Genomic DNA, 6,784 nt, shown 5'->3' on the forward strand with positions numbered 1-6,784 from the left:
GAGGCGGAACTTGCAGTGAGCTGAGATCGTGCCACTGCACTCTAGCCCGGGGAAAAGAGCAAAACTCTTTTTAAAAAAAAAAAAAAAAAAAAAAGACTAAGGGCCAAAGGACAGCCGTAAATGAGCAGGGTGATGAGGGGAAGCAATGAAGCAGAGGGAGGGAGGTGTGCAAAGTCTCCGAGACTTGAATCCTTCCCACAGTAGCCTTTCCCATAGAAATCCCACTTCTGCTTGTCCAATCCTCAATGCTCAGTGTTAAATAGAGTCTTGCTCTGTTGCCTAGGCTGGAGTGCAGTGGCGTGATCACAGCTAACTGCAGCCTTGATCTCCTGGACTCAAGCCATTCTCCCACCTTAGCCTCCCAAGTAGTTGAGACTACAGGAGTGTGCTACCATGCCTGACTAATTTTTTTAAATTTCTTGTTAAATTAAAATTTAATTCTTTATAGAGATGAGGTCTCACTATGTTGCCCAGGCTAGTCTCAAACTCCCGGTGTCAAGTAATCCCCCTGCCTCAGCCTCCCAAAGTGCTGAGATTACAGGGATGAGCCACCACACCTGGCCTAACAGATTTTATAACCACATTTCAGGGGTATGGACATGGAGACACATACTAAGACACTGTTAAATTTCCTTTTCTGGAACATAGCGTAGTCTAGAGCAGTGGTCTCCAACATTTTTGGCACCAGGGACTGGTTTTGTGGAAGACAATTTTCCCACAGACAGGTCGGGGGGGGGGGCTGGTGAATGCTTTCGGCATGAAACTGTTCCACCTCAGATCATCAGGCGTAAGATCTCATAAGGAGTACACAACCTAGATCCCTCGCGTGCACAATTCACAATAGGGTTTGAACTCCCATGAGAATCTAATGCCGCCCCTGATCTGACAGGAGGCAGAGCTCAGGTAGTAATTCTCACTTGCCCACCGCTCACCTACTGCTGTGCGCCCCAGTTCCTAACAGGCCTCTGACTGGTACCCAGTCTGCAGCCCGGGGGTTGGGGAACCCTGGTCTAGGCGAAAGAGTACAGCCCTGGAAGTCCATTGCAAGTCAGGTATCCTGGCTCTAAAATTCACAGACTGTAGCTGTGTAGCCTTGGGCAGGATAGGTCATCTCTCCATTTCCTCCTCTGTAAAATAGGGCTAACAATAGACATCTTGCAGGGTTCTTGCAGATATTAAATGAGGGACCGTATGCAAAGCACCTAGCATACACCTGGACCATAGTAATGCTCAATATGTTCTCTCTCTCACCTGCTTTTCTATAGAAAACACGTCATTCTGGCCTAGTTTGGGGATGGTTCTTCTGAAGTAGGAGATAGAACTATGTGAACTTTTGCAATTACTTCCAGTCTGGCAAATCTAGGGCATTACAGGACCTGCTCCTGGCACCCCCTCCTCCTTCCACAACCTTCACACTTACACTCATGTACATACAGGTTGCCTCTGGGAGCAGCTTCCCTTTTGGGTCCCAGACAGTAGGGTTCCCTCGGGTCTGGCACCAGAAGCCATGCTTCCTGATTCTAAGTCCACTGTTCTTTCCTTGTGGGGATAAAGTTTCTCTGTTTCTTTTCTTTTTCTTTTTTTTTTTTTTTAGACGGAGTTTTTGCTCGTGTTGCCCAGGTTGGAGTGCAATAGTGTGATCTCGGCTCACTGCAACCTCCACCTCCTGGGTTCAAGCGATTCTCCTGCTTCAGCCGCCCGAGTAGCTGGGAGTACAGGCGTGTGCCACCACGCTTGGCTATTTTGTATTTTTAGTAGAGACAGGGTTTTACCATGTTGGCCAGGCTGGTCTCGAACTCTGACCTTAGGTGATCCGACTGCCTTGGCCTCCCAAAGTGCTGGGATTACAGGCATGAGCCACCACGCCCGGCCGATAAATTTTTTCATCTTTCTACCATGGTGACATACTTGAGGCTTCACCATCTGGGAGGTTAGTTCCTTTTAAGCAATACATTTTCTCCTCACCTCTGGAAGAAGCCCAGAATGAAAAATGCACAGATACTTCAAGGGCCTGCTTTAAGCCCCTGTTTGGTGACTTCTTGGTTTTTGTAAACTTCATAAGTAAATGGGTGTGTATTGGGGATGGGTGATGGGGCAGTGGGAAGGAATCAGACCTACCAGTACAAATAACACAGGGTTTAAATTTTAGTTACCATGGCCAGGCACGGTGGCTCACACCTGTAATCCCAGCACTTTGGGAGGCCAAGGCAGGCAGATCACTTGAGGTCAGGAGTTCGAGACCAGTCTGGCTAACATGGTGAAACCCTGTCTCTACTAAAAATACTAAAAAAAAAAAAAAAAAAAAAAGGCTGGACGTGGTGATGCACGCCTGTAATCGCAGCTACTCGGGGGGCTGAGGCATGAGAACCACCTGACCCTGAGAGGCGGAGGCTGCAGTGAGCCAAGATGGCGCCACTGCACTCCAGCCTGGGTGACAGAGCAAGACTCCATCTCAAAAATAAATAAAGAAAAAATAGAAAAAGAATAAAAATTTAGTTATCGTAATTGATCACTTTGGGGCAAGCAGGGTAGGGTTGTTTTATTATTTATTTCGAGACAAGGCCTCACTCTATTGCCCAGGTTAGAGTGCAGTGGTGTGATCATGGTTCACTGCAGCCTCAACTTCCTGGGCTCAAGTGATCCGTAGGGTTGTTCTTTATGGCAGTTTTCTGGGGACTTCTTATGGAACGCTCAAGTCTCAGAATCTGAGCAAGGCAGGTCTCTGAACTTAGAGGAAACCAATTGATCCCAGGGTAGGCATCTGACCCAAGGGCAGCCCAGCCGTAGGCTGACCAGTGACCAATGAGGTGAAGGGGTAACGTGGCCTCTGACCAATAGGGTAGCAGTAATTAGCTAAGGCTAGGTATCTGCTTCCTCCAGGATTGGGGAAGAACAAGCAAATAGGCCCAGGATAAAGGAACTCACATTTGGAGGGTCACAGGGACTCTGAGAGAAACGGAGAGAACAGCTTCTGCTTCTGACCAGCGTTTCATTCTGTTTGCCACTTTTTCACTCCTTCACTCAACCAGTCATCACTGAACACATAGGATAAGTCAGACCCTGTGCCTGATTACTCTTGAAATGCAACGTAATCTCTGTTCTCCTGGTGCTTCTAGTCTGAAGGAGATGACATAAATAAAATAACCCCAGAGAAATGAATAATTTTTAAACTTTGATGAAATATGAAGAAAAGATATAGAAGACGATGAGAGAGCCAACAGGGACACCTGACCTAGTCTGGGAGGGCTTCCCTGGGAAGGTGAATTTTGAACTGAGAGGCAAAAAACCAGTATGAGTTAATCAGTTGGAGGGTGAATTTATAGGAGAAAGGTTCTAGTTAAAGGGACCAGCATGTGCAAAGGTCTTGAGGTGGGAGGGAGGTTGGCATGTTTAAGGGATTGTCAGAAAATCAGTGAGGCTGGAATGGAGTGTAACTGGGCATTCAGTACTATTTGCATTTATCCACAAACCCTTTTCCTTAATGTAGACTGAGGAGACTTCCTTGCAAATGAAAGCCCAATGGACAGAAGTACCTATTATATATCCCAGGTGTTCAGAGGGGTACAAGATCAATGAAATAGCTTCATTCTAGCTCTACCATTTGCTAGCTGCTTGACTTTGAGCAAGTTACTTAATATTTCTGAGGTTCAGTTTGTGCTTCTGTAAAAATGAGATACAAAAACATTTATGGGCAGGCACAGTGGCTCACGCCTGTAATCCCAGCACTTTGGGAGGCTGGGGTGGGTGGATCACGACGTCAGGAGTTCAAGACCAGCCTGGCCAACATAGTAAAACCTTGTCTCTACTAAAATTACAGAAATTAGCCAGGCGTGGTGGTGGACACCTATAATCTCAGCTACTCAGGAGGCCGAGGCAGATAATTGCTTGAACCCGAGAGGCAGAGGTTGCAGTGAGCCGAGATCGCGCCACTGCACTTCAGCCTGTGTGACAGAGTAAGACGGAAAAAAAAAATTATACAAGGCTGTGATGAGAATTAGACATGATGCCTGTGTGTCTAGGTTGGTCTGTGGCACACAGTAGGTGCTTTATAAACATTTCTGATGCTAACCAAATAGCCCAGAAAAGGCTAGGGCTCAATAAGAGCTCATTTCTTTTTGAACTCTGAGGTGGGAGGTGGAGGTGGGGTGTTCATAAAAAAGTTAATTAACAGCCAGTCAGTAGTGGCTTACACCTGCAATCCCAGGACTTTGGGAGGCCAAGGTGGGTGTATTACCTGCGATCCGGAGTTAAAAACCAGCCTGCTCAACGTGAAGAAACCCTGTCTCTACTAAAAATGCACAAATTAACCAGGAGTGATGGCACAAGCCTGTAATCCCAGCTACTTGGGAGGCTGAGGCAGGAGAATTGCTTGAACCCAGGAGGCGGAGATTGCAGTGAGCCAAGATCGGGCCACTGCACTCTAGCCTGGGTGACAGAGCAAGACTGCCTCTCAAAAAAAAAAAAAAGATAATGAAGAATGCAAGAGAGACTAAGGGATGGGCTGAGTAGGGTGTGGATTGTTAGCACAGGTAACACAGCCATAACCACAGGCTGGCAAATCTGAGGAGCTTGGGTATGAGGTTGTGCTGAACCACAGATAGAAGATGAAGCTGGAGCCTAGAAGAGGGGAACTGGAGAAGGGCACTGTGCTAAGGACATTGGTCCAACTAAGGAGTCTGGCTCCAGGCTGGGACAGGAAGCCAGTGAACAGTCATCAGTACTCATGGAACCCATGAGGGTGGGGCCATATGGCTGTATGGCTGTTTTTCCCGAAATCCCAGGTTCTAGCAGGGGTTGATTGTCAAATGGATAGGTGATGGTTATCTAAGCATGGGGGTCCCCTCCATCCCATCCAGTGGTTAGGGGTCAGGAGGGCCAGTGCTGTAGCTTTGAGCATCTGCCCATCAGTGCCAGCACTCCCCATAGAATGGTACTTGCAGCAGAATACAAGGCTGAAAGTAGAGGGCAGTGCCAGTGATTCTGAGGCAAGGATCCAGGGCCCCAGCTATGAGGTTTGGGCTCTGGACAGAATCTATTTCAGAAATAATACAGAACTTGACAGACTCACTGAAAAGTTAAAGGAACCCAGTCTTATGGATGAACCCTTCAAAGTGAGCTGGAGAATAGTAACACTGAGGATGCACAGGCTACTCTCTATGTATTTATACCCTATTTCATTCCATAAATGCACTGGAGTCTATTTAAAGAGAGTGTAAAACTTTTGCTGTTCTTTTTAAGGATGATGAGGAAATGGAAGTAAAAGAAAAATAAAGATGGGAAATTTTAAAGGAAACGGTGGAATCAACACCCAAAATTCATGTTAAGTTCCTACAAAACTGCCAGAAGTGGGCTAAGAGTTTAGTTCTGAGCTGCCTGGTGGCCTTAGCAAGGAAGGGAAACAGGGGCAGTCATGAGCTTTATGGTGTTCGGAAGAACTACCAGTAACTCAAAGAGATAGAGCTGTTCAAAGTATTGAAATCGGGGAGGCATTTTCCTGAGGGCCTCACACAGTGAAGATCCACAGTACACAGTGCTCCTGCCAGCACACTGGATCCTGAGTAGAGACTGCTCACACAACTCCTGCCCCATCAGGCCTAGCTCATAAGCTAGGGTGGATCTGAGGGGACTTGCCTACAGGTACAGCTGGGAAAGAGAGAACTAACATCTTTCTTTTCCTGAATACATCTCTATGTGCGATGATGCTTGGAGACCGACAGAGGTGTTTCTCAAAACCTAGGGATGAAGGATCTATAACGCCATCAGCTTGAATTCCCCATCTGGCACTGGAAGCCAGTGTAGAGTTGGTCTTGGCAAGAATGGAGATGTAATTAATGAACAGACTATTAAGTGGAGTGAGGGTTCTAGAACCATCCCCAGCTGTGGGGCTTCACTTGGCTTACCCTGCAGTGACTCACTCGCCGATGAGCAATCCTCATATGCCTGATTTAGAGGACTTACTCACCCTTCAGAGAAATACTTTAATGCAATAAAGCAAATGTCAGCAAGTGGGCTGAGCTTAGCACATCACCCCAGCCTGCATCCAGCTTCCTACTCCCTGGCTCTCCCTACCCAAGGTTCCTTCAGCCACTCTGCACCTGCACAGGCCCACACAATGGGCAGGTTTCAGGGACACACTCCAAGGCTGGTCAGAGGCTCAGAGATGGGACACCAAGAGGCATTAGGCACCAGCCAGAGCCCTGGAGAAATCTAGTCCGTAGAGGTTGGAGATGAGCTCTAAAGCAGTGGAGAGCTGGGGACAGGGCAAGGGCTAGAACCCAGAACTTCTCACCCTCTGGTCTAGTGCTCTTCACTGTGGAAGCCGCTGGTTACACAGATGAGGGGAGTGGGCGGAAAGAAATTCAACATCCTGGCTGGGCACGGTGGCTCTCACCTGTAATCCCAGCACTTTGGGAGGCCGAGGCAGGCGGACCACAACGTCAGGATATCGAGACCATCCTGGTTAACACGGTGAAAACCCATCTCGGCCGGGCGCAGTGGCTCAAGCCTGTAATCCCAGCACTTTGGGAGGCTGAGATGGGCGGATCACAAGGTCAGGAGATCGAGACCATCCTGGCTAACACGACGAAACCCCGTCTCTACTAAAAAATACAAAAAACTAGCCGGGCGAGGTGGCGGGCGCCTGTAGTCCCAGCTACTCGGGAGGCTGAGGCAGGAGAATGGCGTAAACCTGGGAGGCGGAGCTTGCAGTGAGCTGAGATCCGGCCACTGCACTCCAGCCTGAGCGACAGAGCGAGACTCCGTCTCAAATAAAAAAAAAAAAAAG

The sequence above is a fragment of the Piliocolobus tephrosceles genome, chromosome 9 (assembly GCF_002776525.5).
Source record: "Piliocolobus tephrosceles isolate RC106 chromosome 9, ASM277652v3, whole genome shotgun sequence".
In the NCBI taxonomy this organism is placed as follows: domain Eukaryota; kingdom Metazoa; phylum Chordata; class Mammalia; order Primates; family Cercopithecidae; genus Piliocolobus; species Piliocolobus tephrosceles.